Source organism: Microcaecilia unicolor, chromosome 1 (genome assembly GCF_901765095.1).
Source record: "Microcaecilia unicolor chromosome 1, aMicUni1.1, whole genome shotgun sequence".
NCBI lineage: Eukaryota > Metazoa > Chordata > Amphibia > Gymnophiona > Siphonopidae > Microcaecilia > Microcaecilia unicolor.
In genome coordinates, this window is record NC_044031.1 from 205,272,064 (window position 1) to 205,300,061 (window position 27,998).

The 27,998-nt window shown below is 40.6% G+C and overlaps 1 protein-coding gene across 1 annotated transcript in view; it reads right to left on the reverse strand.

Moving 5' to 3' along the window:
• Positions 1-27,998, reverse strand: part of HECW1 (HECT, C2 and WW domain containing E3 ubiquitin protein ligase 1) — a gene marked incomplete at its 5' end in the record, with an annotated part of 389,530 nt that overhangs the window by 48,010 nt on the left and 313,522 nt on the right. The gene's annotated exons all lie outside the window — the stretch shown is intronic.

Here is a 27,998-nt window from a genome sequence, read left to right on the forward strand (position 1 = left end):
TATCTGCAAGGACAGCCTAAGGATATCTGATGCCCTTTTAAGGAGGCTTTTCTGAATTTCCTTTCCTAACACCCTCATAGTAAGGGTGCAGGTCCTGGACTTTGTGTGATGGTTTTTTCCCCTCTTTTCTCTTTCCTTTCATTGAATGGAGTTCCTTTCCTCCTAATTTTATTTGTACACCGCTCTGATTCACCTGAAGGGCAGTATATCAAGTCAAAATAAACTAAACTCAACTAGCCAAAACTTCAGCTCTGTGACCTCTCCACCGCCAGGGGCAATTCTAGGTCTAAACCCCTTCCCTATTCCCTTTGACCAATATCTCCCATTCCTTTCCCTACCCTGTCTGGCATCTCTTCTTCCGTTCTCTCTCTTCATGTCAAGCATCTACCCTTCCCTTCCCTCTCTTTTTGTCAAGCATCTACCCTTCCTTTTCCTCTCTTTATGTCCAGTATCTTCTCTTTCCCTCTCTAGTCCCCCAAGATGTCCAGCATCGCATCTCCCCTTCCCTACTCCTATGGGTCTAACAATTTATCTCCCCTTCCTGTCCTATTCCAGGTCCAGTATTGCCCTCCTGTTCCATTCCCCTGCTGGGCTTGCCAGCATTGCTGACCTACCTTCTCCCAGGCCTAAAGCTGCAATGAGACTCAGCATCATAACAGATTTGCGCTCAAGCACTGCCATTTCTCTTCCCCTTTTCATGCAGGTGTAAGATGCTGCATTGCTTGAGTATGTATTTGCGTTTAGAAGCTCCATGTAGTGAAGAGCAGCACTGAAATACAGCTCTCCTGCCACTCAGGAATCACACTGCTGCCTCCTAAATTCTGCCACCTTCTTCCTAGTGGCAGGGTAAGCCCTGGCTACCTAGTTGTCTGTTTGGATCAATATCCTTTGCCCTGTCAGTGTAATGAGAAACACCATTAAGGAATTGAAGATTACTCTGAGCTCTAGAAGACTGGTCTGGTAGGTTGACTTGATTGGACCAGCTGCTCTTTATTCAAAAGGAAAGAACATGTTCTCCTCACCTCATAACAGTAGCATCATTATTAATGACAAGATGATATTGAGCTTGACAGAATGGGAAACCATGTGTGAGGTCATAGGGTTGACCCACCCACCACCTTCAGAGAGTTCTAGATATTCATGAAGAGGTGAGCACTGTATTTGAGAAGGGGTGGGCTAATAGATGCCTCTTAAATTTAAGCATCCACTAACTGCAGCTCATGTGGAAGCATGCAAGAGGTACAACCTGAAATATTTCCACCATGTGCCCCAAAAGAGTCAGGCTATAGCGCAATAAGCATAGGAACCCATGTTTGAAAGTGATTGCAGGTGCTAAACTCACAAATTCAACACACCTTGTATCTTCCAAGTAAAAAAGATAAAAACAAAGCATAGCAGCTTATGAATATGACTGACCAGACTATATCTAAATGTCATAAGTAGAGCAAGTAATGTGTACAAAAATAAGACTTTATTGGCATGGTATATCTGAATCTCATGTGGCCAAATCATAAGTTTAGTCATAATCTACCAGTCTCTTTCTTTCCCTCACCCATTGCAGCCTGTTCACACCATATTATCCCTCTCCTCTCCAACAAGTGGTGTCTCTAGACAGAAGTATCTGGAGTAGCAACAGGGGGCAAGTCACACTGACATTTATACACAATGGTTTTGTAAGCCACATTGAGCCTGCATGTTTGTGGGGATAATGTGGGGTATAAATACATTGATAAATAAATAAATAACTGGTCAGTGGCAGTTTTTGACTGGTTTAATAGCAGTGAATATTGGGCGGGGGTGGTCTACGGCTGTTTTGAAAGCAGTTGATGAAGCCACTAGTTTTCTCTTTGTTCTGGGAAATCACAAGAAAAAGTAGCCATTGTTAAGTCAAACATTTATATTCCCCACCCTCCATCAAAGGGCCACTCATTGCACTATCTGCAGAGAAATTACAAACAAAAATAAAACTTTAAGACTTTCAATATTAGACAAAGATTTTACCTCAGAGAGTTAGAAAAATATGACTGCTGGGCTCTAGAAAAATGGAACTCAGAGGTGCACACTGTGATGCATGAAAACTGTATATGCTTGGCTGAACATCTTCAGAAAGTTTTAAGCTTTGAATAAACAGCTCTGGCCTAGGCTCCTTCAAATGATGTCACCCATATGTGAGGACTCTGTATACTGTTGTTCTTATAGAATTTCTCAATGGCTGAGCTACTGTATTTCTTAAACAGAAATGCAATACAAAAAATTATTACTGTGAATTATTATGACTGTAGGTTTCGGATTCCAAATGTTCCTCATTTTAGGGCCCCAGAAATGGATGGACGTGAAGAAAAAGTCCATATTTTCTGTAATTAAAAACAGCACAGAGTAGAGTAGTTTCTGCATGAAGTACAAATCTTTTATTATTAAATGTGTGATGGAAAACTCCATTCAGCCAACACTATATTCACATGGAAAAACTTGAAAAGTGTTTGTTTTGCCATGTGGGCACACAATGGCACTCTGTGGTTTGATTAACGTTTATAGTTACTAGAATTGACAGCATGTCCCCTGCACAGTCTGTAAAAGAAAACATACCTGAGGTACAACTGGTTACTAACAGAAGGTTGATTGTGCAATATGAACTATACAGCTGTTTCCAGAACACTGAAAGCTGCTTGCTGTAATATGCAATATACAGACAACCTGCTTCACTTCCTTAGTTCACTGGTGCAATGTTTACAGGAAAAGGTTTCTAAACAGTGCAGCCTGCTCAGTTGAAGCACAGTGCAAGTCCACTAGAAATTCTGCCCCTCTTAGGGAAGCTCTCTTTCTTCATATACAACATATATGTAACCCTTTCTTTGCTATTGAGCATCAGGTTGGTTACTTTTAGTATAATTTTATCAGTTGCAGGTGTGTCATGGTTGGGACCAGCTTGAGCTGAGAAGCCAAAGGCACAATAATTCCTTCACTCAGCACTCTTCTTTCATCCAATAAGCTAGTCCAGACCAGAACATTTTTAAAAACTTACAATCACTGCAAAAAAGCAATTGAAGAGACAACAACATACATAAGAAGAGAAAGAAACACAAAAGGATGTATGATCTTAATCTTTCCGATATTACAACAGCCAGCCCTTAAAGTGTATAACACTTCAGACTGCCTATAACTGCACTTGAATCTTTATCTCTTCTTTGGCAGTAATAAAATCCAATAGCTACTTGGAGTCAAAAACCTTTTTTTTTACCCTCAAAAACAATAACACAATTAGAAGGAAAATGTAACACAAACTGGTCCCTGAGGCCAAAACCCTAGCCCACAAAGCTAAAAATGCCTGTGTAACCCTAGACAAACCAGGAAATATACGAATTTTTGATCCAAAAAACAGCTGGTCCATATTTTTGAAGTATAATCACAATATATTGTTGATGTCACTTTCCAGGGCAAAGGTAGCTACCAGAGTCACCTGCTGGGTGACCACCTCCAAAGAGGATTCCAGAAACTCTGTGAGGTTTATTCCAACCATGTTATCCCTATCATTGCCCAGGGCACTGGTACCCCCTAAAAATAGATAATAAGCTTTCACCAGAGGTGGCAAAGTATTTTCTGGTATTGTTAGTACTTACATAAAGTATTTTCTTACCATATCCATCGGTGAAATTAGGGGGGGGGGGGGGGGTGCCCAGGGAAATTCAGAAATCTTAAATTGTTTCTTCTAACTTGATTTTCCAGGTGTTCCATCTTACACATCATAAAGTTTTTCTCTTTGATAGTTACAATATTCAACTCTTGAATCTCACTCAGTTTAGTTTCTAGGGATTCAATTATGGTAGCTTGCTGGTCCAGTCTTTGACCTTGTGCCACAACAGAATCCTTAACAAACTTAGGGCCCCATTTACAAAGCATCAGTAAGCCTAACGCGGGCTTACCGCTCGCTAAAAGAAGTACAGCCAGGCTACTGCAGCAGCCCGGTGGTAGTTCCCACCCCCAGCATGCATCATATCTGGCGTTACAAAAATATTTTTATTTTCGTAGTGCCAGTGTGTACCCAGCGGTGTGTACCAATGGGTGGCGGTAAGGGCTCTCCCCAAAATGGCCACGCGTCAAGTGCTTCACTTGCTGCACGGCCATTTTCTGAAAAAAAGAAAGAACTACCTTTTACCTGCTGCGGTGAAAGGGGGCCATTGCGCACATCAAAAATATGCATCAACACCAGCGCAGGCCCTCTTTTGCCACAGCTTGGTAAAATGAGCCCTCAGAATCAGTCACACACATATTAGAAATCTTTAGAAGAGATAAGTTAAGCTCACATGTGGCTTCCCAAAGCACCTCTAAAGTAATGGTGGCTGGCTTCTGGATTTCCCTTAGCTGTAATCCCGGAGCACATTCTCCCTCTGTGTCCCGTTGACCTGCAGCAATCTGCAATGCCAAAGAACTAGAGACTTTAGCCGTTCTTGAATTGCAAGAGGGGATCCCACTGAAAACGCTGGGCCAAATATAATTCCCATGGAGCTCCGGCATTGTTCTCCTGCTGCAGAAACAGTTCCAGGTTGTTGAGGCGCCACCCTATCCATGGGGCTCAGAGAAGCCCCGTCACACTGTTGCTGACAAACAGCTCTACTGGACTAGCAGAAGAAGCATGAATGCCGGAAGTCTTTTGGTTTCAAAAATCCTCCTAGTCTGCTTTATGATCGGAGTCAATACGGCTGCAAGGGGACCAGCTCAGATTTTCCCTTTTCCTTTTGCCCATAGCTTTGTTGGGCAGAAGTAGACCAAATTGCAGAACAAACACAGAGGATCACAGAGCCACCAAAGACATATCTTAGCAGGACGCCATCTTGGATCCTCCCCTAGTCCAAACCAGAATTTAAGTTCTGAACCAAAAGGTTTACTTAAACTGAGATTCTTTAGGCAAAAATATGAGACAACTTAGGGGTCCTTTTACAAAGGCAAGCTAAAAATATGCACACACTAAAACTTAGTATGCACTAAAAACGCTAGTGCACCTTTATAAAAGATCCCCTTAGAGCATAAACTATATACAGGCAAAGGTAAACAGAATGCTGTCAACCACTTACAGTCTCTAGTAGGAATATATGGTGTCTCTAGTGTTTAGCATGTGCTAAAAACGCTAGCACATCTTAGTTAACAGGGCCCTAAGCCTAATAACAAGCATTTTAGCATATATCTTTACAGCTCACATTCAATAATCATAATGGACATAACACATAATGTGGATTTTCCCCTAGCTTCTCCAAAACCACTATAATAACTTCTGAAAAGTGACCTGTAGAAGTAGATTTAAGTTTGACTTCTTGATAGAGAGCAGAAGCTAGGGAGAATTTGTATTCTTTAATACTTTGTCAAATTCTGCCAACAAATCTTTTGATAGTTACATGCAGTTCTTCTAGAGCGAATGGAGTACTAAGAGACTCCTAATCAACTGCAGAGCAGTGCAGATGCTCCAACTAGTCTAAAAATGTGGATAAACTGTATTATAGATCCTATTTGTAAGTAATGGAAATGTTACACTGAGTTAAGAATAGTTTTGGGAAAATGTTGTCAGACTCTTATATGTTTCTAGACTTAATCTGTGTACAATGTTTTTTGTTTTTTTTTCTTTTTGTTTTAATTGATAAATGTGTGTTATGCTGGACACAGGTTGTAAATTTGTTTTTATGTTTGTTGTTTGCAGTTGTGTCTTACCCTCGATGCAGCCCGATGGGGTAAAACATAGCCATGTTGGGTTTGTTTTTTTAATAACCTTTGTTTTTATTGGTGCTGTTCTCCATCATCCATTTTGATGTTGGGATGCCAATTATATTAACAGTCTTTGAAGCAAGTGAATATGGCATGAGCAAAGGCAATCATTTTACAAGAGCTATTTGCACTTTAAACGTCCAGAGCCTTGCTCATAGAAGTCTTCCCAGCTAAAATATAGAAACCAGCATTTTACAAAGGGCTGGGGCAAAACATTTCAGCTGCAAAAACATCTAGGACCAGTAGAGACCTGTTGGGGTAGTGCGGGGTGTGTCATGGGCTGCCAATGTCTATCCCTGATTTTGGATAGCATTCCGAGGTACATCCAAGGCAAGATGAACATCAACACTTAAACCATATTTAAAAGGTAAAAAGTGCAGCTGCTTCATGTGCCTGTGAAATGTCAACAACAGTTCCACAAAGTAATAGCAAGCTACCTGAAATTTTGGGGTTTCTGCCATGTGTATTGCATTGACATTGTAAGTAGCAAACTGTGCCATAATATGTACTGTTTTCTGAATATTTGTACTGGTATGCGGCCCTTTTACTAAAGCTTACCATGCGCTAAAAGACATTAGAATGCACTAAGTACCATGTGGCCAGTAGGTACAAAATAGGAGGTACAGCATTTAACGGGCACTAATGTCTTTTTAGCTTGCTCTAAGATAGAGGTTTTCAAATCAGTCCTTGCGGTTCACCCAGCCAGTCAGCCAGCCAGTCATTGAATTCAATGAAGATGTCCTGAAAACCTCAACTGGCTGGGTGTGCCCTGAGGACTGAGTTGAAAGCCCTACTCTAAGCTTTAGTAAATGGGCTCCATAATTATTTATTGCCTATGCCTGGGTTATACTTGCCGGAGGATGTGGCAACAGCGGTTAGCGTATCTGGGTTTTAAAAAGATTTGGACAAATTTCTGGAGGAAAAGTCCATAATCTGCTATTGAGACAGATGTGGGAAGCAACTGCTTCTCCTGGGATTTGTAGTATGGAGTGTGGCCACGATTTGGGTTTCTGCCAGGTACTTGTGACCTGGCTTGGCCACTGTTTGGAAAACAGGATGCTGGGCTAGATGGACCATTGGTCTGACCCAGTATGGCTACTCTTATGTACACCGCCATTGGTAAATTTCTTCAAAAGGGTGTTAATTAACTAATGCTATCAATAGTGTGCACTATTTATCAACAGGCACACTATTAAAGAATAGTTTAGTTTTGTTGGGCCAGAAAGCTTACTGTCAACATTTAAAAGCTGTTTAGGGTTATTTTTAGGGTTGCTAATAGGTTTTCTGACCCTATCAAACAAAACTCTTGTATTGAATAGTGTGCCTGTTAGTACCTGCTATCGAGTAATAGTGTGTGCTGTTCATCAACAGTGAACACTATTAATGAGATTGCTCCTGAAATATAATTTTTAAAAAGAATCCTACAAAACTATTTGAAAACCCCTAGAAACATCATTAAGATAAGAGAGTTAGATATTAAGGTGTATTAACATGTGTTATTTGCCCCATAACTTGTGTTTAAAGGCAACAACATGTATTATATTACTGTAATGCACATTAATTTAAGTTACTGTGGGAGATAAATGAGATAATGAGATGCAAATCATACAAATGAACGCTAAAACACCTCATTCCTATGTAAATCAAATATCTCAGATTTTAAGCTGCCTTATTCCTGGAAAAATATATTTTTCCTGACCAGGAGCATCAGGCTGCTGAACCATGGCACAATGTTCCTGAGCCACTTCTTAAAGGAGCCAGCAACATAAACAGAAGCTGCCCCTCCCCCTTCCTCCCCTTACCCCCTTTTCCAAAGCTCTCCTTTTGCAAAAAATTCTCCCACAGACCTACCCTGTGAAATCTCTGGGATTTTGTGGAGTTGGGGCAGCAGCAATCCCCAGGTTCAAAATAGCTACGGTAACCACTAGTGTTATTCTGGGGTACAATCAGGACCGCTAGGGGTCACGATACTTTATAAAGGCTTTTTACTTCTGTCTTGGTACCACAGCAGGTGCACTATAATCTCTCTGGGTCATTCACCTGGCCTTGGATGTGGTCTGGTCTTTCCATGTGCCCACCTTATCTCATAGCAGGGGGAATCATGTTCTAGGGGAAAACATAATTTAAACTTAGCTCACACAAATGTGTATGCATCTGCTTCTTCCGATACCCCAAACATCCACATGTTCAATCTCTGGTCCCTGTTATCCTAGCCCTTCACTTTCTCACTTCTCTCCATAAGCATTTTATCTCCTCACTTTTTTCTATCTGAATGTCCTCCAGCATCCCCACTCTCTCTTCCACTTTGCTCAAATGCTATAAAACTCTGGCCATAGTCTCTGATCTCCTTCAGCAGTGTCCTGAGATTTGCTTCTTCATTCTCCTCTGTGCATATCTTGTACACCAGCACTGCCATTGCCATCCTTGCCTCTTTCAGCTGTAAATCATGCTTGGCTTTTTCAGCATATGCATTTTTAATAGCTTTCTTTTAGCTCTTGGCAGCTTATACCTTCCCAACACTCCTCCATTCTTGGGAGGGTTTTGATTTGGGCAAAATATTGGTTATAATCAGCGCAGAAAACACTGATCTTGGACCTAACTGCTCACATCACCCCCAAAAGCAGAAGCCTGGAAGGGAAGTATGACAGTAACATTTGAACTCTCCTTACAACTGAACGTTTGATCTTGTGAGAATGTGGAAAGGGAAGTTTAATGAAAGCTCTTTGAATCTGTGAATACATGAAGCTTTACACAATTTTGTTTCATTTCTACATTTTTGAGCACAGCACATTTTATAACAAAACAAACAACTTATAAAATTGAGTAATAGCTCAGTGGGAACTGCTGATCAGTCTCTGGATTTGGATTTTAGTTCATACCTTTTTCAGTAATAGCCAGGGCTTTTTTGAGGGGGCTCTTAAGGGTGCTGAGTACCGGCACCTTTTCCATTGTCTGCTAAAATTGACCCATGGACCCCCAAGTTTTAATGATAGAGCTCAGCTCTACATACCAATTCTGTCTTGTCATAGATTCTGTGACTGGTTGCAGGGGGCCTGGCTATTGTGGGGTGGGTCTCTCAGTGATCACCCCATTCCTGAAGAGTGGCCTAGCATTTGAGTACCAGTACCTTTTTTTGCTAGAAAAACACACACTGCTAATAGCTAAAGGTAAGTTACATTTGGGTACGCTAGGTATTTCCCTGTCCTGGGAGGGCTTACAATTTAAGTTTGTACCTGAGGCAGTGGAGGGTCAAATGACTTGCCCAAGATCATAAGGGTCAGCAGCAGTGGGATTTGAATGTGGCTTTCCTGGTTGTCAGCCTAATGCTCTAATCACTATGCTACTCCTCCACGCCACTTGGCCTTCCTCTGCTTGATGGCACTATTTTTATCACTGTAGCAGTCCCATAGATTGACCATTCATTGGCCACCTTTCCTGGAGGTACTACAAACTCTGGTGATATCTTCAGGTCTACCAGAAGACTGCTTATGGTGTACATAGATGAATTTGTACTGAAATGTCATGCTTTCCCTCATTGTTTTGGTAATCTTTCTTTGGATCATTAGACCTCCAGTTGATTTGTAATGCTTTGTTTTTAGAGCTCCCTCAATCACCATTGTGTGTTTTACAAGTGGCCCAGAATACCATGGCATGTATATTATCAGGTGTCACATGCTTTCAGCATATTACTCCTATGTTTAAAAGCTTACACTGGCTTCCTATTATGTGGTGTGACAAATTTAAGATCTTGGTGTTGATTGATAGGGCCTTAAGTAGTGAAGCACCTTTAAGTACTGTGCCTTCTTTATGCATTTATAGACCATCTGTCATTTACAATAGATAAATAAAGGTCTCTGAAAGTCCATTCATTTTGACAGGTCCAGTATACAGGACTTGTGTGTGAGGATTTTCTCTGTTACTATGAAACTCTCCTCAAGGATTAAAGGAATCACATCACAGTTATGCTTTTACACTATTAGGCAAGCTTTTCTTGAATGAAGTACTGGAATCCCTGATATAAATCTGGGCTATGGCAACAGCAGTGATTTTTCGAGGCAGTGTAAGGTTTTATTTTGTCTCATTCTTGTGTTTGTTATATGGTTTTATTATTATGAATATGATTTGTTGGCTGCTTAGATTTTTAGATAATGTGGGATGTAAAGGTTGTAAATAAATAAATAATAAATACATTTGTTACCCTGAGAATAGTCTCTATAATCTTGCCCCTCCTAGAGAATATCATGTATCAGTACCTCTGGTACCACCAGGGCCTTTGCCTAAGATGCAGGCCAGGCCAGGTCCTTTGATAATTTTTTCCTTGTAAGGAATGTCTTTTGACTTGCAAGCAGGGTGTTCGACTAGCTAAAGGGCTTCTTCTCAAAACTGATCCATTCCTATAAGAATGACAATGAACAAGTTTTTAGTGTTGTCAATAGGTTTTCTGACCCTACACCCTACTCATTGGAGCTGATTCTGTGGGTGCTGTGGGTGCTTGAGCACCCCCAATATTGAGAAAATTCCTTGTATGTGTCCAGGGAGGGGTCATTTCCATTGGGCTTAGGATCCCCAATAATTTTGAAAAGGTGGCTCCTATGACCCTACTTAATAGCTCAGCAGCTTCTACCTATTCCATAATGATTTTGCTTAATTTTCAAATAAAGCATCTGATGCTAGAAGGGAATTTATCAGCCTACCTGGGCCAGAGCCACCTCTCTCCTTCTCTGAAGTTCCTCCTGTCGGCAATCTTATGAGCATTTGGCAAATTTTTAGCTCCTCTTCTCTTTCTAGACTTTTATAGGTCATATAAAGGAAAAACATTTCTTATCTGTTGACTCCGTGCCAGCTTAGTTTATTAAGGGGGTCTTTTACTAAGCCGCGGTAGCGATTTTAGCTCACAGTAGAAATCAGCTGGCGTTAAATGCTGAGACGCCCATTATATTCCTATGGACATCTCGGCATTTACCGCCAGCAGGTTTCTACTGTGAGGTAAAAACACTACCGCGGCTTAGTAGAAGACCCCTTAAGAATATAATTTAGCCTTCTTTCATGTTTTCTTCTGATGATCAATGTCAGTCTTGTGCTTGGCTCTTTTCCCCCAGTGCTTGAAGCAATTATCTGTCCTCTCCTGAAAAAGGTCGATTTGGACCCATCCAGTATCTACAATTGCTGCCCACCGTCAGCCTCTCATTTATATGAAAAAGTTTTTGAAAAGATAATTTTTGGCCTACTCTGACATTCTGGATAAAATCCACACACTTCACCAGAGACAATTGAGGCTTTCATCCCATACACAGTTGTGAATCTGCATTGAGTGCCATGACAAATGAAATTCACACAGACTTGAAACAAGTAGATTGCAATTGTGTTGCTGGTTAGAATCTCAGCTGTGGCCTTCGACCTTGGTTAATCCATGAGCAATTAATTTCTCAGCTTGCTAACTAAGCCTTTGGGTTACAGTCCTCAACTGATTTGTTTCTATCTCATTGACAGGATGTTTTTGGTGGCACTGCAAACTCCTCCACCTATCTTTCTCCAAATGGATTATTTTTACACATACCATGACAGTAATGACCCTCACTCCTAAGCCAGGGTATGTGGAGTATGATCTCAGTCTCTCAATTTACTGCTAATGCTCGCTGTAGTACTTGTATTGTGCTAAAAAAAAGAGCTTCCTTCTGGAATCCATAAGATATAACATGGATTGGCAATTTTATCCTGGTGTACTTGGAAGTTCTGGAGTCCTGAAAGGCTCCATTTGTGTCCCTTTTCCATTCAATGCCTTCTTATCACCTCCCCTCCCCCAAGCCATTCTCAACGACTTGGCCTTAGCAGTTCTGCAATGTGGACAATATTCGGCTTGAAGCTTACATTGACTGTGTTCCTCTAGATCATGGACCTCTTAATTTTTGCTTAGATGCTGTTAGCCTAGTTCAACATAAGTTCAAGTTCTGTCCCACTAAGTTCAAAGCCATGTGGATTTGCAGGAAGCTGCTCTTTCTATTTCATCAGCTGTTCTTCATTCTTCATTTTTTGCCTGCTCGATTAGGTCAGCTCTTCTTTCCAAAATGTAGAGTCCCATTTTAAAACATATGTTTTTGAATTAGTTTATGGTCCTTAAATAATGATTTTTTTTCCAGCAAAATTGCACTGATGGGCTTGTTAGACAGGGAACAAACAGTCTACCCTAGCTTTGCTTTTTCTGGACTTGCTTATACTTCCTTTCTTTATTTCCCTTTTAGGGGGTTTGTGGAACTCTTTTCTGTTATTAGATGGCATTCCTTTCCCTAGCTTTAAATGAACTTGTTTTTAACATTGTAAATTGCTTTGATTTGGTTCTGCCTAGCAGTATATCATGTCAGTGAATAAACTATAAACATCTTAAACTGCTGATTCACACCTTGGTCCTCTGCTGGATTGACCATTATAATGCTTTTATGACAGCTCAAAACTATGCAACTCATACAAATGCTGCAGTCAAGTTGCTGCATAATTCTCAGATCAGACCTTGTCACTCCCTTGTAGTCAGTCCTCTACTAACTTTCTGTCACTTCCTGTATAAAACTTAAGCTCCTGTTATTTGCAAATTGTGCTTTTTTACTGAATTCCTATTATTGTCAGACTTACATATTTTGTATATCCCATTTCAAGCCCTTTGGTCCCCTCAGAGCAACCTTCTGAAGATTCCACTCTCCCCTCAAGATTTAAGACTGGAAGCTACCCTTCGTACCACTTTTCCTTAATGTTCTCCTATTCGATCTTAGAATTCAGTCTACTCCAATTAAATTCAAAATTGGGGCTCAAAATCTGGTCTTTCTTCTTCTGTTTTGATGGATGAGTTGCTTTGAAACAAGGCCCCAGAACTGGATTCCATGGTTCCCTTTTCCGTCCCTGTCTATCCATTCAGTATCTCCACTTCTGCTTGCTACATACTGGTACCTATCTTCCTTATCTTTCTTTTCTCTCGTCATGCTTTCTTTCTTGACACTCAATTTTCTTATTATTTGTGTAAAATGCTCTTGCTGTTGTGTTGAAAGGCAGCCAACCAAATCTCTAAGGGCCTCTTTTACTAAAATTGCGCTAGCAATTCCCAGCATGGCAAATGTACCTCAGTCCATTGTTTGTAGGGATCGCTATCGCGGTTTAATAAAGAGGCTCTAAGTGATCTAAACTAATGGGTGTCCTAACTTTACGCAATTACTTAGTTGGTTAGCAGACTGAATATCACCGCAAACTGGCTAAGTTGTTTCCCTGTCCCTAACTCTGCCCCAGCCCGCCCCTAACCTGGCCAGTTAGCAGTGATATTCAGCGGCACTACCCATTTAGTGCCACGGAATATCAGCAACTGGCTAGCCTCTCCTGCCTGGTTAAACCCTTTGGATATCCACCCCCTTAATAGTGAAAGTGTTGCTTTGCCTGTAATTTGACTGATACAATCCTACTTTTATTTTTTTTTCTTTCTTGCTTTTTATATTAACCAACAGGTTCTGCAGTATAAGTACCAACAACAAACCTCCCTCCCCTCAAAAACAAAAACTCTTCACATGCCTTAATCCCAGTTCCATGTGATATAAACGATTCTGCCAGTGTGCTCAGTATGAAAGGCATTGGGTGATACATTGTACAGCACTGTATTTACCTTGGACTGGATTGTAGTCTCTTTGCATCATTTGCCAGGTGTGCAAGAGGACCTTCCAAACATCACAAAACCTTACATTTATAGGCTATCACTGCATGATCTTATGACCCCTCAGAGTGGAGACTTGTAGAACAATCACTCTGCTCAGGGCAATGAACTACCAAAGAACTTTTTTAGCCAGTCATCAGCTGACACAAACAAATCTAAGGACAGCCCTCCTTTTTTCTTTGAATTTAGCATTTCCATCCCAAGAAGTTTTAGTTATTAAAGGTTCTGAAAGTGCCTCTTATTTAGCTATGTCCCCATAAATTTGAATCTCAGTATATTAGAGGGAACTCATGCAGGAGCCGGCTCTGTGTGGGTGCTTGAGCACCCCCAATATTGAACAAATTCCTTGATTGTGTCTAGGGAAGTGTATTTCCTTTGGGAAGGTTTAGCACCATGTACAACATTGCCCCTCTGTGTTTCTTGTCCATATGCGTCCATCCATGTCTAGCATATCTTTACTTTAAATCCATGCCCCTCCTCACTTCCCTTCCTCCTATACCTCTAACCCTAGGGCCAGTATCTCTTCCCTCTCTCCCCTGCCTCCCTCCTTCCCATGGGCCCTGGCATCTCTTCCTTCCCCGGATCCAGCGTCTCACTCCTCCTTTCCCTTCAATGTGTCTCTCTCTTCCATCTCTAGGATCTCTCACTTTCTCTTCCCTCAGTCCAGTGTCTCCTCTCTTCTCCCCTCCCCCCTCCCACTGGAAGGCATCCCAGCTCTCTCTTTTTCCTTCCAGAGCAGCACCTCTCTGTCTCTCCCTTTCTCTTCTTCCCACAGGTCCAGTATCTCTCTCTTTTACTCTCCCAGTCCTCTGTCCTTCCCCTTCCCTGCGGTCCTTCTCATTTGCTTCATCGTCACTGTTAGTGGCAGTGCAGCAATTAAAACTGGCTGCCTTGGGGCCTTCTTTGTTCCGTGTCTCACTTCTCTGATGGAACTTCCCTGTTTTCCACATGGTGGAACGTATCATAGGAAGGTCCCAAGGCAGCCTGATTTATTGTGCTACTGTACCTGCAGTAATCAAGGCAAGTTGGAAGGACAACTGGCACCTGCTCTGGGGTAAAAGCATCCCTGATGCCAACAGCCTGGGACAGTGCCTGGAGTGAGAGTCGGGAGGGGATGTCAGTCATTACAGAGAGATGGAGTCCTGAGGTATGGAGAAACAGGAGGTGACATGATACAGACGTTCAAATATTTGAAAGGTATAATCCACAAACAAACCTTTTCCAGAGCCAGGAACGCGGTAGAACTAGAGGAATGAATTGAGGTTGAAGGGAGTCAGACTCAGGAGTAATGTCAGGAAGTATTTTTTCACAGAGAGGGTGGTGGATACGTGGAAATGCCCTCCTGTGGGGGGGGGGGGGGGTGGCGATGAAAATGGGTAATGGAATTCAAACATGCATGGGATAAACACAAGGAACCCTTTTTAGAAGGAATGGATCCACGGAATCTTAGCAGAGATTAGGTGGCAACACCAGTAATTGGGAAGTGAAACCGTGCTAGGCAGACTTCTACGGTCTACGCTCCGATCATGACTGAATAGATATGGATGGGCTTGAGTGTAAATTTTAAGGGGCTTCGCGATTAGCTTCAGAACTTTATTACAAGAAAAGTGCTGGCAGACTCTATACGGTCTGTGCCCTGGGAATGACAAGGACAATCAAACAAGGACAAATAAAGTATCACATATCATGTAATACTTCATATGTATACCCAAAGTTTGATTTGTCCTTGCCATTCTCAGGGCACGGACAAATCAATCTGGGTATACACACAGATGGAAGGTAGCATATGTCTGTGATATGTTTATAAGGCAGAATGAAAATAGAGATAGAGTAGCTGTGAAGAACTGAGGGGTCAATCAGCCAGCAGTTGGTAAGCATTTTTTTTTTTAATGCTGTCGCCAGAAAAGTTAGATATTCAATTCCAGGCCATTTGTGGCATCGGGCACTGAATATCCAGGTTAGACATGAAACCCAGTAGTTTGTGGGTATGGCTGATATTCAATACTGTACCAGCAAAGCTAACCAGAGCAAATTTTGGACTACTATTTACATGGTCCTACTTGACCCAGTTAGCTATGTGAGCACTGACACTGAATATTGGTGGTGCCTGCATAACTTCCAGGGTTTGCCCTGACTCTAGAACCACTTTCAACCGGCCAGCTTTACTATGGCCGGTTAAAGCTGATATTTGGATGACCGGCTCAGTGGAGTTTAACCTCCCAGGCCTGGTTTGAATATTGATTGCTGAGAATCTATTTCAGTTTCATAACCCTCTCCCTCTGACCCCCCTACCCCACCAAGTTCACAATTTTCTAGTAGCAAGTTTTTGAATAGCATCAAAACAAAAGATACATCCTATTTGAACAAATATTCAATTGCTAGTACTACTGGCATCTAAGGAGAAGATGGACCATGTGCAAGAAATGACATTACGGCAGAACCTGCAATGTTAGCAAACCAGTTCTTAAGCAAACAATCTTTTTATGCAGTGTGGGTGACACAGGATGCCGTTGCACCACACACAAAGGCAACTCTTTGTTTGCACCACATGTAGCATAAGAAAGATCTTTTGTACCATAGGCAGCTTTCTGCTGGTGTTTCCAAGCAAAACAAACCACAAGATTTTTTTTGAGATTTAGCTTAATCTTTTAGTTTTGCAGATTCACATTCACCTCTAATTATTGCCTCTGTACTTCCTTGTTAGAAATGTTCACTATGTATTTGTGTATAGCTGAAACGAACAACAGATCTGTACTGAAAAAAGGAGTCTTATTGCCCAAAGTGGGATCTTTCACTCCCCAACTATCTCTCCCCCTACAAGTGTCTCTCTCTCTCCCCACCTCTTCTCCCCTACCTGTCTCTCTCTGGGTAGGCTTAAACACGTAGGCTGTCTTGTATCTCAGCTGTCTGGGGAGGCTAAAGAGGGCTAGGGCTATGAGGTAGAGTAGAACAGAATGGAGCAAGTTAAAATCCTTGAAGTTGGGGGGCAATACTTATGTCACCAGTAAAAGGACGGGGGGGGGGGCACTTTTAAACACTGCAAGGAGGGTTCTTCACTGTGTGGCTCTGGTGCAGCTTTATCAGCTATCTCCCCAGTACCTTTGGTACTGATGGTAATGTGCACACCGAATACACTCCAGGAATGTGTGTCAAAAAATCTAAATAATGCACCAAATTAATATAGTATTCTAGAAATATATGCAAGTAACGTTGACACTGGCTTGCAGACAAGCCTAGCTCACCTAGTCCAGCATCTTTCTTTTGGCCATGTTGAGCAGTGGTGCTCAGTAATACAAGAACAGAAATCTTGTAGTTAATGGCAACCATAATATTATTTGCCTAGCAGGTTTTTTGGTAGGTGGCCAAATTGTCATCAAACTTGAGATCTGCTGGCCTTTAGTTTATTGTTTGGAATAGTTTTATCTGTATTAGCTGTATCTAATACTTGTAGAAGCAGTCTGAGAACCAGGGAAGCCAGGGTTCAAATCCCACTGTCACTCCTTGGATGTCATTTAACCTTCCATGGCCTCAGGTACAAACAGACTGTAAGCCTCCCAGAGACAGAAGATACTTACTATACTTGACTGCAACTCCATTAAGCTACATATGAAAGAGGCATGAGCTAAATCCAAAACCCAGTGTCAGGCATACTGTGAAGTAATACAAAACCACATAAAATTACTCATGACCTATACATCAATTCTACCATACCATAAAAGTACTAACTTCCAGGGTCACACAACAAGGGAATTCCTAGGAAAAAGCAGCACTGTAAACATTGCAGTGGCAGCAGAACATCAAACACCTAACCGGAAAACTAAACAACCTTAGATTAGTACAGATCAATTTTACATGCTACATTCGATACTAATAGAATACCTGGCCTTTTTCACATACAAACACAGCAAGACCCTCATTAAGTATACGAATAAATAACCACAAACTAAAAATAGAAATATGTAGAGAAAATTTAATCTGAACCCCTAAGAAGCACACCTAGCATACAGTGCAACAGCAGAGAAATACAGTGATGCATGTTCCTCTGCACTGTGCAAAATAATAAAGAGAGTAGATGTAAATTCAAAACTGACATATTCCATTGCTACATAAAAATTAACAAATAAAATGGAAAATAAGGTGATAACTTTTATTGGACTAACTCATGAAACTTTTTCACTAGTTTTTGGAGGCCAAAACTTCCTTCCTTAAGTCAAGACATGCATACAGCAGTTATATTGTCCAGATCTGACAGAAAGTGTTTTTGGCCTTCGAAAGCTAATCAAATGAATTAGATCTATCAATGGAGCTGAAAAATCAGCACCGAAAATTTAAGGGCTGAGTGCTATGCCTATAAAGGATCTGCGTCCTTTATAGAATAGTGCTAAGGGAAGATTCTATAAGTGCGCCTAACAATTGGTGTGGAACTTCAATGCCCAACTAAGCATATTCTATAAGGCAGCCCTAGATTTAGGAACAGGTATATAGATTATGCGCCCTAAAACTACTTGCCTCCATTTACAACCAACGAAATGTGGCATAAATCCCTGTGCATAGATGTACACGCACTGGGCCATATTCATACAATCTGTGTAAATTTCAGAATGCCCATTTTCCTGCCCATAACCATGCCCCTTTTTGGCCTGCGTACATTAGAAGTTAGGCACACTGCAATACAGTTGGTGAGCATAAATTCTAATTATTGTCAATTAGTGCCCATTATTGCATGTTAAGAGCTGTTATCAACGCTGATTAGCTGGTTAAGCCAGTTAAGTGGTTGTGCGTTGTTATAGAATACACTTGGTTTTCAGGCAGATCACTAGGTGCGCTACATAGATCCTGGGGTAAGTGCCGGCAATTATGCCTTCTGAAAGCAGATGTAAATGTGGCAGTGGCAATAGCTACTATGGCAGCGGCAGAGTGGCCTTGGGTCCTGGGCCTCCCAAATTGGATCCGGGCCCCTGGTTTGGCTGGCAGGGTCCCCAACTAAGGTATGTGGGGTTGCGTAAGGGAGGCGGGCCAAACTGTGCTCCTCCACTTTGGGCTCCAGACCCCCCAAACATTGAGGTGGCTACGCACCCAAATGCAGGCACCTAAATAGGAACCTATCAAGTCCTAGTCTGTAACAATGTGCATAAATTCTGGGAACATCTCTGGAATACCCCCAAAATGCCCCTGTCCATGCTCCATTGAAATTACGCACTATAGGAGTTCCACGCTCATCATTATAGAATACAATGTTTGGTAACTCCCCATTAAACCAATTAATGCCAATAATTGGTTGTTAGCAGCCAATTATTGGCACTCATTGGCTTATTAATCAACTAAGTTTGCATAAAAATCAGCAATGTGTAATGATTTGCGCGCACCATATATAGAATCTGGCAGAATATTATTTAGTCGAATACAAGGTGTCACCTTATTTTCCACGTTTTCTGTTATTTATATTTTTTAACTTTTAAAGTGAACTAACATCCTAAATTTAAAAATTATTTTTTCTACCTTTGCTGTCTGGCATTAAACTTTTCTAATTGTGTTGGCTGTAGTCTCTGGTTACTACTTTCCTGTCTTTCAATGCTTCAGTTAACACTGAAACAAATTCCAATTTGGTTAAAGAATAATGTATTAATCCTTAATGGATATCACCAGCCGTGGCAACATGAATAACTGGAAGTCATCAGCCCCTCTCATACTTCAGGTCTTGCATAATCCCAATTTAAACATCCCTGCATGTTTGTGGGGGTAATGTGGGGTATAAATACTTTGATAAATAAATAAATAAATACTTAGGGATCATCTTAGACTTGAATTGCAGATTTCTTCAGCAGTTAACCCTGTTTTCACACATTGCATAAGTGTGCTGAGTTTGTTCATTTCTTGAAAAGGCATCTCAGACTACATTACTGTGATTTAATGTATAGATTACTGTAACGTTGTTTATTCTGGTCTTAACCAAATGTTGCTTTGCTGCTTACAAAATAATGCTATTAGGCTCCTCTGTCATACTAGCAAATCACATCATTGGCTTCCAGTACAGTTTAGAATACAGTTTAAGATACTCACTTTAGGTCATAAAGTTTTACATACTGGTACTCCCGTCATATTTGTCTCCTTTAATAATCTCTTACATTCCTTCATGTATACTTTGTTCTCTTAACAACTGTCGCTTGCATATTCCATCTGTGCTTTATACTCATCTCGAGTCCACTTGTGCATCTGCATTTTGCTCTCCAGTAATACTGAACTTGTTTCCCACTGGTGTTAGGTAAGAACTTTTGGTTTCCTAGATTTCAAATTGCTGATTTTGTAATTAGTATCCTTTGTTGGAGCCACTGGTCCACGCCTTTCTACTTTTTTGGTTCTGTTTCCATTGAATCACCAGATTAACATGTAATAATCTGTCCAAATCATTGGAGACCATTTAAGATCTTTATCATAATGTCAGCCGCTAGCAGGTCTAGATGATGACCTTTCTCATGTGATATTCAAAACAGGATAATGCAGATCCAATAAGTCCACTCCGGACACCAAGCGGGTGCCAATGAAATGTCCCCAGCTTTCGGCCAGCTCCGGATTTGCCCAGGACCTGCCCAGCACTTCCCAGAAGCAGACACCTGGAGCCCCACAGACCTCAGTCAGGTAAAAAAACAAACAAACAAAAAGAAAACATTTTTAAACTCTTTTTTACACCAGTAAGTTCTTTGGCTCACTTTATTCCACTTACCCTTTTTCTTTAGAAAAGTTACAGTTTTGGTACATCATTCCACATCATTGGTGGATTCAATTCATCCAAAATTAACATTGGACTGCTGGGATGACCTTTATCCATTTTTTTTAAAATTTTGAACATAATTAATTCAAGCCTTTTAGAGGGCATCTGCCTGGAACCTTGGAAGTGCTCAGTAACACATCCACATTTGAAGAAACCAAACTTGGCAAATTTGGACCCTGAAAACTGTAGACCAGTGCAAAACTTCCTTTATGTCCAAATTATTGGAAAAGGCAGTAGCCCATCAGGTTGTTCAGTTTCTGAGAGGTTTCTAATGCTTTCCATCCTTATCCATCAGGATTCCATAATGGTTATAGCACAGAGACATTATTGGTCAAGATGCTGGATGAGATTGTGAAGAGATAATCTTATGGATGTCCCTTGTTATTCAAACAGATTGCCAGCTGCATTTGATGTAATAATCATTCATTCATGTCTTTTGGCAGACTTGAGGAAACGGTATATCAGGCTAGTTATGAATTGGTTTTGATCCTGCTTTTCTGGATGAACCTTATAGAAATTGGGTGGTCATTCCCTATCCTTACCCAAAATATAGTTACCTTGGGTGTTCACTGTGATAGTGGTCTGTTGTCTCATCTGCAGTAAGTAATATAGGGGCCCTTTTACTAAGCCACGTAAGCGTCTAAGCACACCCAACGGGCGCCAAAATTGAGTTACCACATAGCTACCGCGTGGGCCCTTGTGTAATTTCATTTTTGGCATGCATCCACTATGTGCACCCAAAAAATATTTTTAATTTCTATCGTGTGATACTTTACCGCTAGGTCAATTGGCTATTGTAATGTCTCAGACTCAAAATGGACACGTGGCAATTTAGATTATTCCTCATGTCCATTTTGGCAAAAATAAAAAAAGGGCTTTTTTACAGGCATGCTGAAAAATGGATTGGCGTGCGCCCAAAACCCATGCCTACACTACCGCAAGCCATTTTCAGCGCACCTTAGTAAAAGGACCACATAGTGAAATCGTGTTTCTATTATTTACTTATAAAGCAGTGGAAACCAATTCTCAATAAAGGAAATTTGATTAAATTGGTCCATGCATTCATTACGAGCAGATTAGACTATTGTAATTCTCTGCTAATTGGCTCCAGTAAAACCAGTCTACAATGTTTACAGTTAGCACAAATACTGCTGCAAGGCTGGTAACAATGAGCTTCATTGTTTACCTGTTGAGAAATGGATGAAATTTAGGATGTTGTGTCTTGTTTTTAAAGCTTTAAACTTAGGGAGTCCGGAATATTTGTCTAGAAAGTCGGTTAAGTATTCACCTTCATGTGAGCTATGCTCTTCTCAGAAAGGACTTTTAAAACTGGATACTGTCAGATTAATTTCAACGCAAAGCGAATGTTCTGTTACATTGGACCATCTTTGTGGAATTTAAGGCTACCGTGGCTCTCCGACTGTTCTTCATATTGGATTTTCGAACAAGCTAAAAGTCTTTATTATTTCAGCATATTTAGATACTTTTAATAGTGTTTAATGATTTGGTCTGTGATTGAGTTTTATATATATGAAGTAAGATGTATATATTTAATGTTTGTTGTAAACTGCTCAGACACTCAGGGCCCTGTTTACAAAGACTGTGTTTATAGGCGCTTTAGCGTCTTTAACACGTTAACCATGTACGATTGTTAACTGTGTATGCACCTACAATATCCCTATAGATGCCTACACGTTTAGCACGCATTCTAATCGTAGGCGTGTTAAAATGCTAACGTGCCTTAGTAAAGAGGGCTCTCAGTATTGAGCAGTATATCAATAAAGCCAATCAATCCAGGTGACCATAATGATCAGTCTTTTGGTTCAATCTTTGCCATACGGAGTTCCACAAGGCTTAGCCCCATCTTTCCTCGCTGGCACTACTGATTCAAGACCTAGGGGCTGCATGCCCATTTTATGCAGATTACATACAAATGACTTTGCTCATTACTCCTAGGATACCTTATTTCAGCAATCTAAATTAGACCAGATAAAACATTGGTTGGATGATCACGGACTGTTCCTGAATCCAGCTAAATGTGAAACATTATGGATTTTGGGGTGTTACGCACTTAGCCTCCAAAGTTCCAAAGGTTTCTATGGAACTTTGGAAGGCTAAGTGCTTAGGATATAAACTGGCATTTGCTCAAAAGAACTGCTTCTACTGATTAAGGAAAATCTGATATATAAAGCCATTCTTAGACCAAAAGGCATTCAAAATTGCACTACATGCACTCGTGATTAGTAGAATAGACTATTGTAAATCCTTGCTCATAGGATGTCCACAGTATCAAGTGAAGCGTCTACAGTTGACACAAAACACAGCTGTCATGTTGCTATATGGCACCAAAAATCAATATCATGTTATTCCTGTACTGAAAGACATTGGTTGCTTATTTTAATGCAAATTAAATTTAAGATCTTTATCTTAGATCACTGGGCATTTTATGCAAGGAAAGCCTTCCAATTTACACTGTCTCTCCTTTCATACTGCCCTACATAATCCTCTGATTCTCACAGTATAATTACTAGATAGTTCCTTCCCACAGACATTATGATTAGATTTCTTCCATCATATAGCTTTTGGATATGCTGTTCCTCAGTTTGGGACTCTTCCACATGAACTTAGGGGGGTCTTTTATTAAAGCTTAGCTCGAGTTATCTGCAGCACAGCCCATTTTATTCTTATGGGTCCTGTTGCAGATAACTTGAGCTAAGCTTTAGTAAAAGACCCCCTTAGAGAGGCACTGAAAACTTGACTATTCAAACAAGCATTTAATCTGGAAATGAGTGCAATTGTGAACTCATGGATCTCAGCTCGATTCCATGATATTGATTCTCGGAGTTTTATTTTTTCCCAGAATTTTATAGAGCAGATATTTTAAATTGAGACTTTAGGTGTTCTGTTTGTATCTCTAGTCTACAAGATTGAACTCAGTTGTGCTACTCATCTCCCTCATTGTTGAATTCATTGTGTTGTGTATGAGCAGAGTATTCTGATTTGTTATGACATTGTGAATCACTTTGATATTCTATTGAAAGATGGTTTACCAAATACATTGAAATAAAAATAAATAAACAATTAACAGGATGATAAAGTATGATTGATTTTTTTTGGTATATTGCCGATAAGGCATGTATGACATTATTGTACATTGTTGTATGGTATGGTTTTTATTACTATGTTTTTATTGTTACTTGTCTAGATTGGCAGAGTGGGCTAAAAATTTTAAATTAAATTAAAATTGTCAGCTTTATTGTATAATCTCCAGAGAAGAAAATAAACATGATTGCAGAAAAAGGAATTTGAGAGGGAGCTCAAAGCTAGGAGGACTCTTCTGCATGTCTCATTCATCTAATTTAAACTTGTTCTTGACTTGCCAGTTCACTGTCTTTTGGAAAATACCTTGACTACAGTAGGGACTGTCAAACTTGATTCCTAATCCTGTGCATGCGCTTACTATTTGTATGTATATACCCATATACAACTTTAATAAGAGCCAGGTTCTGAGTGGCTAACACGGTAATAGTTTTACTACATGAACTGCCATTTCTACCCCCATTCCGTCTACATTGCACTCAACCCTACTCGTCCTGGTAAACAGAGAACCCAAACTTAGTTATCTTGAGGCTACCATCAGAGCCAAACCACAGAACTGGATCAAGTTACCCCTAGGGTAATATTCATTAGCTGCAAATGGGCATATTAATTTAAACGCTGGCTGTCAAGTTTTAATTAAAATGTATATTCAGTGCTGCTATATGAACAGTCAGTGGTGCCCTATATAATATACATTGCTGCCACTATCCATAGTTTAGGCCCACTTTACAAAGGTGCGCTAGCGTTTTTTAGCATGCGCTAAAAATAAGCTTGCGCTAAATGCTAGAGACACCCACATATTCCTATGGCGTCTCTAGTGTATAGTGCACACTAAAAACAGTACCATGCTTTTGTAAAAGACCCCCTCTATTCACCAGGCTTAAGGCATAAACTATCTATAAGCCCTCTCATTCTATAACAGGTTGCCTAAATTTAAATGCCAATTGCGTGCAAAAAGTGCTCAGTGCCGAGATCCAGCCCGGCACCGAGCAGTGCACCTGTCCAACACTGGCGCTTAAACCGGGCTGTTTCCAGTGACAGGCATTGAATACCTGGGTTTTTTTGTGGCTGGCTTAAACTTAACTGGCTAGGTTATATTCAGCGCTGGCCAATTAAGTTTATAGCGGCCAAAGACAGAACTGCTATTTGGGTGGCCCCAATTTGGCTGCCAAACTTAGCAGGCAATGTGCTAAATATTCGCGGCTTGCTGGCTACATTGTGCGATATAGCTGGTTAGCCTCTCTGTGCTGACTGTGAATATTTGGTGGGAGAAGTGTCGGAACACACCCCTTTACTTAGGTCTTTAGCATCTGTTGCCACTCAGTCCTTTGGAGCTTTGTCCGATTCTCACTCCCAGCACAATACGGCAGAATATTCAGAATATGAAGGAATCCTGTTCAGAAGGAATGGATCCTAAGGAGCTTAGTCGAGATTGGGTGGCAGAGCTGGTGGCGGGAGACGGAGATGGTGCTGGGCAAACTTAAACGGTCTGTGCCAGAGCCGGTGGTGGGAGGCGGGACTGGTGGTTGGGAGGCGGGGATAGTGCTGGGCAGACTTATACGGTCTGTGCCAGAACCGGTGGTGGGAGGCGGGGCTGGTGGTTGGGAGGCGGGGATAGTGCTGGGCAGACTTATACGGTCTGTGCCCTGAAAAGGACAGGTACAAATCAAGTTATGGTATACACAAAAAGTAGCACATGAGAGTTTATCTTGTTGGGCAGACTGGATGGACTGTGCAGGTCTTTTTTCTGCCGTCATCTACTATGTTACTATGTTACTATGACACCGGACCTACTGACAGTAGTGATGCAGAAGAACAGGAAGATAGCATTGTGGTTCAGCTACAGTACACTGCTGAAAAATGCTTTGTTCATTTCTCCTAAAGTGGACTCCTTAGCATATTCTCAAATGGACACTGAAGTGAATGACAACAGTTGATAATGGAATATTTGGTCTCATTCTTTGATTGGTCTTAACTTAGCCGGAAAACCCCGGGATTTGCTCAACACCAGCTGAATTACATAGCAATAAGTGACAGCAGGCAGGACCATAGAATAGTCATTTTCCTGTATATTTGTACAGAAGTGAGTAAAATGAATTAATTTTATGTACATGTTGTAATCTGCTCCTTGTGATCTTGGGCCAGTCACTTAACCCTCCATTGCCTCAGGTACAAACTTAGATTGTGAGCCCTCCTGGGACACAGAAATATCCAGTGTACCTAAATGTAACTCACCTTGAGCTACTACTGAAAAAGGTGTGAGCAAAATCCAAATAAATAAATAAATATCCCCCGCTGAATATTTGCGGATAGCCAGTTAAGTGCTATTGAACCGGCCAGAAGCCATACCTGGCCAGTTAAATAGCACTGAATATCGGCTGAATAGAATACTAGCACTTATACAAGTGATTATTAGAGTTAGCCACATAAGTGCTAGCTGCATGCTCAATAGTATTCTATAAAATATAAGCACAACTGCCTTAGCGTGTAAATGCATGGGGACGTTCACAGGGGGAGCAGCATGGCAGGGTAGGGGGCTTCACTTAAGCATAAATGCTGCATTTAGGCACATACATACATATATGCCTGCTATGGATATGTTATAAGTAGGTACGCTTAAATTTAGATGCGTTGATGCTGTTTAATTCTACTGTTCTATGGGAGTAATATTAGGCCAGTGGTGGTCAGCGTTTTTCTGAGCACTGACTGCAGCTGCTGAAATTAAGTCCTGGATACTTAATGCTGGGCCATATCTGGGTAACGGTAATAAATATCTGGGTGCCTACGGACGGCCAGCATTTAACTGGTTAAGTACCGATATTCAGCCCTTAACCGGTTCACTTAAACTGGCCAAAGATAGGACTACTATAATGACCAGATATTGCTGCTGTATAGATTTTAGTTCCCACCCTTGTTCAACCTTGTTCTGTCCTTCACTATTTTTTTTTTTAATTTAAAGACTTATAATCCATACAATTTACCATTCTTGGCAGGGAACAATCAAACATGCATAGTGAGGACGGACACATACAATGATAATACTTTCAAAAAAATTACGGAGCATCATCATCCATAAACTTCATCCCTTAGGCTGGGAAAAAATTGTTATTTTGAATGATCTCCAAAGGCCTGCTGGAAAAAGAAGGTATTCCAAACTTTTTAAATATTTCAATATTCTTCACTGCTTTCAACTGTGGAGCAGGGGCGTAGCCAGACCTGACATCTGGGGGAGGGGCAGAGCTAGCATGGGGGGAGCACTAGGCATATATGTGTAAGTAGTGCTTGGTATACTCCTAAATAAGGCCTTAGAGTGCACTTGATAATGGATTTCTAAGTAAACAGTCTGTCCTGCATCAACATAAACTACATGCACACCTATGGAAACCTTGGAAACACTGACATTTTGAAATGAAGTTGCATTATTTCATAACTTAAACTTTACCATTATAGTAGACTTGAGTCTGGTCAGCCTCTCAACATACATCACAGTATCCTGGAAAATAATTACTGCAGTGGCACATATCTTTCAACTTTGCTTTATAACAAATATAAAATACCTTATTAAGCTGTATTAATAAAATAAGTCTTGTTCCTTCCTCTGATTCTACTGCTTTCTCTCCCTGGAGTTCCTGACAGTGTTCCTTCCACCCCCTTCTCCCTTACATGAGGAATTGTGATATTGAATAAATAAGTATATGTTTGTGTTCCTAGTCATGCATCCAAAGGTTATATAATCCTTTCAAAAAAGTCAGTTAATCATTTAACTTATTAGTGGAACATAACCACAGAGCAATGGTATAGTCGCATTTTCAATATGGTAATACTAGAGCCCAGCTAAGGAACAGGTTATTTTGAGTTAGTCTTCATGTGGCTTATATTTGAAAATGCAGTGAAACAATAATAGAATTCAATTATATCATGGGAGCAAGTAGATGGATAAGTCTGAAACATTTAACCAAGTTGAGATTAGTATATATACCCAACTGGGCATTTAAAAGTCTGTCCTTTTGCTTTTCTTATATGTTTGATGTGATAATGTGTATTCTTCATCTGAATCTGAAGGCTGTATTTCATTTGACAGTATATTCTGTTAAATTGCATAAATTTCAATAAATAGTCTGTCCTTTAATGATGTCGCATGTTCAGAAATCATAGCTATATGTATAGACATGCACACATCAGAACAGGTATCCATACACACATTGCAAAAGTAAACAACAATTTCTACAGAGTATATCTAAAATTTTAAATTTATTTTCTCATTTCCATCTTCCAAAATCCTAGACAGCAGATGTACAGAACAGTTGGACCCAAAGCAGTCCAAAACAAGTAAAGTCAGAAGCAACACAGTTTACACCTAATTATTCAACCACCCTTAAGATTCACCTTTGGGCTCAAAAAAGCACAAACTATGGGCATGTAAGGACTGGATAAATGAATGAAAACAAAGTTTAAAGCAAATGCCCTTAATATGTAATACTTGGTAGCAATAATGAAACAGTGATGGAAATTTCACACAGCAATGTTGGCACATTTAGACTGATTCTGGACAGTTCTGCATGAAGGAAGCCCCTACCTCATTATTCAATACATATCTGTGAAATAATAGTAATATGCCACTGCACTCCACAAACCAAAAGGAGCAAGTTCCCACACGCCTTCTTTTTCTTTTGATGTAGGCACAGAAAAAAAAGA